Source organism: Jaculus jaculus, chromosome 8 (genome assembly GCF_020740685.1).
Source record: "Jaculus jaculus isolate mJacJac1 chromosome 8, mJacJac1.mat.Y.cur, whole genome shotgun sequence".
Classification (NCBI taxonomy): Eukaryota; Metazoa; Chordata; class Mammalia; order Rodentia; family Dipodidae; genus Jaculus; species Jaculus jaculus.
Genome location: NC_059109.1, coordinates 73,432,543 through 73,435,826, shown reverse-complemented (window position 1 = coordinate 73,435,826; position 3,284 = coordinate 73,432,543). Strand labels below are relative to the sequence as shown.

General features: G+C 41.4%; 1 pseudogene; it reads right to left on the bottom strand.

Annotated features, from left to right (window-relative positions):
• Positions 1-291: 291 nt before the first annotated feature.
• On the bottom strand, positions 292-1,416 carry LOC101606140 (annotated as a pseudogene).
• Positions 1,417-3,284: the final 1,868 nt, after the last annotated feature.

Here is a 3,284-nt window from a genome sequence, read left to right as displayed (position 1 = left end):
TACTGCTTTCTACAACAGGAAAAGCGCTTCTGAAAACCGTCCTACAGAACTGTACACATCAACAGCACTGCATTGGTCCATTCCATTCATTGATGGGCAAAGCACTCGTGTTTTGACAAAACTTTAAAGCTTCCATAAAGTTAAATTAGAACAAAAATGAAATTAAGACAACAACGAAATGAAGTATGAAAGTGTGACATTTTTTGTTTCTAAGAGTGAGTCCTTGAAAATGTACAGAGACGATTCTAGTACTCAGACAGCAGATGGACACATCAGTGTCTGCCCATGGACCTCCCGTGTCCACAGTCATTTGTGATGCTGTACGGTTTTCCTTTTCCTTCATTTGAAAAAACAGCAGCACTTGGTTTCATCCATCACCTCTACTTCTGTAGGGGCTGTGATGGGGGCGTTAGAACGCCCTGCAGTGGGGTCATCTGTGTTTAACTCTCCATTTGTAGAACTTACAACATGGTTTTTGGACTGCTGCACCTTATCTCTGTGCTGATGTGCATCTCTGACGACAGAGCAGGATCCTGTTGAATGGCACCCACTGGAGTAGGCAACTGTTTACCAATCCAGTCATATTCATAATCAAACATATATCCCTTACGATCAAACAAGTCAGTAGAAAGTTTTCTTAGATAATCATAGTCTGGCTTTTCAAAAAAAATCTAACCTTCTTACATAACGAAGATATGTTGCCATTTCTGGAAAATTTTCACATAACACTTCTATTGGTGTAGCTCGCTTCGTATCTCCAATTTTCTGATACCTCTCTTTTAATGTGTCAGCCTTCAAGCCTTGCCAAGGAAGACTGCCTCTCAGAAAGTACATGACCATGTGACCTAACGCTTCTAAATCATCTCTTCTACTTTGTTCTTTTCCTAAGTGTGCGTTTATGCTCATATACCTAGCTGTTCCTGTAAGGCTCTTGTGCTCCTTGTATGGTATATGTTTCTTTGTCTCTGGATCAATATATTCCTTTGCCAAACCAAAATCTATAATATGAATAACTTGCTGGGTATGAGTTCCCGGTCGTCCCATTAAGAAGTTTTCTGGTTTGACATCTTTGTATATCAAGTTCTTTGAATGGACATATTCCATACGAGAAATCAGTTGTATAGCTATAATGAGAACTGTTTTCAGAGAAAATGTCCTATCACACAAGTCAAATAAATCTTCCAAACTAGGTCCCAACAGTTCCAGCACCATAGCATTGTATTTACCACAGGGCCAAAATAGTAAACTTGAGGTATGCCATCTCCAGATCCTAACTGCTTGTAGAACCTGTATTCCAAATGTAGCTGCGGTGCTCTGGATTTCATGGGCTCCAGTTTAAATGCCACATATTCATTTGTGTACAAATTCTTTCCTAATCTTAATTCTCCAAAATTGCCACATCCAATTTTTTTTTCCAACTCTAAAGTTAGGTTCAACCATTAAAACTCCAGATGACGAAGACCCAGCTCCTAGAGTGCCGTGTCCTGACCGACCACTAGGTCATGCCATTCTATCATCTGATTTGTCCTTGTCTTTCTTTTTATTATCCATATCAAGTTTGCACAAGTACTTCACTTTGAATTCTTTAATCAAGACAAGTACTCTGAAATAGGGTTTTGTGAGAGCAGGTACATCACTAGGAAACTGTACCAGATGGGTAATATTAACATTCAAATTTCAGCAGGTAGTCAATCAACTGGAGCATGTTCATCCCATTCGTAAAATTGTTCTCAGTTGTCACTTCAGCAAAATATATCTTCAAAATTATTTTCCTGATGATGTGAGCACTTCTGGTATTAACAGCAAGCTCCGAGACGTCAGCGAGCGCGGGCGGCGGGCTCCGGGAGACAGCGGCCGCTGCGCATCCCAGCCGCGGGGCCCAGCGGGAAGAGCGCGGCCTGGCAGCGAGGAGCGAGCGAGCGCGGGGGAACCGCCGCCCGCCCGCCTACCGCTGCTGAAGCGGGGAATGAATGCACAGTGGTGCCCCGCTTATCCGCAGGTCAAACATCCTTCGGCCTCGAGCATCCGGAGCGGCGCCGGACCCGGAAGTTTTTTGTACCTTTTTAACTAAATCTCTTTTTGGACTTTTCAAGGTAGGCTCTCACTCTAACTCATACTGACCTGGAATTCACTATATGTTCACTATGTGTTCGGGTGCCCTCAAACTCATGGTGATCTGCCTCCCAAGTGCTTGGATTAAAGCCATGCACCACCACACCTGGCAACTAAATCTGTTTTGCTAATCAGATATGTACAGTCTCTCTGAGTGATTAATATCCATATATAAAAGCAAAAGTCAATTGGAAAAATCAGAGTTAAAAGGATAACCAATATTTTGATTCTTGCTCCCAAGTCAGAAGGCCACAGGAGGTGATGAGACACTTGTTAACTTCTAGCCTCTGGTAAGTCACCTGTATGGTTTTTTTGTTTTTTGTTTTTTGTTTTTTGTTTTTTTTTTGTTGTTGTTTGGTTTTTGGAGGTAGGATGTCACTCTAGCTTAGGCTGACCTGGAATTCACTATGTAGTCTCAGGGTGGCTTGAACTCATGGTGATCCTCCTACCTCTGTCTACAGAGTGCTGGGATTAAAGACATATGCCACCATGCCCAGCTCACCTGTCTTCTTGATCAGAGAGGATATGGAGACGCAGAGATGAATTCCAAGTTGGTGTATCTCCAACAGGAGAGTCACATTAGAGAAAAATAAGTCCTTCAGGCTTCCCAAAAGTGAGAGGACTACTTGGACAACATAGCCTTGATTCATCCTAGCATATGACAATGCTGAGTCCGTACAAGTCTGACTACAGTACCATTATTGACCTCCAAAATATATAGTTAATTTTGGCAGCCTACATGGTCTTAATTACCCAGTAAAAAATATAACTACAAAATATTACAATATAAACAAAAAATCAGACTAATAGGCTCTCCTGTTTGATGCTGGTTTACAATACTAAACTTTAACATTAACTCATGCCTTCTCTGTCCTTCTCTGATTAGTCAGCCAGTTTTACCTGAAAATGAAAATTCCAAAAATTGTCCTCACTGGTTATACTCATTTGATAGTTATTGATTTGTATTAGTCCAATCTCTCCTTGATATGTCTTATTAAAGGAGGTATATCTCTAAGGCAGATCTCAGACCCCATCCTGACATGTAAAAGCAATTCAGAATTCTAGCTACTTGTACTTCCTGTTGTGGGTGGTGCTGATTGTTCAAAGGTGTCTCTTTGCTCATATTTATAGAGGTAACCAGATTCACTTGCCATCAGTGGTGCTCCCTTAAG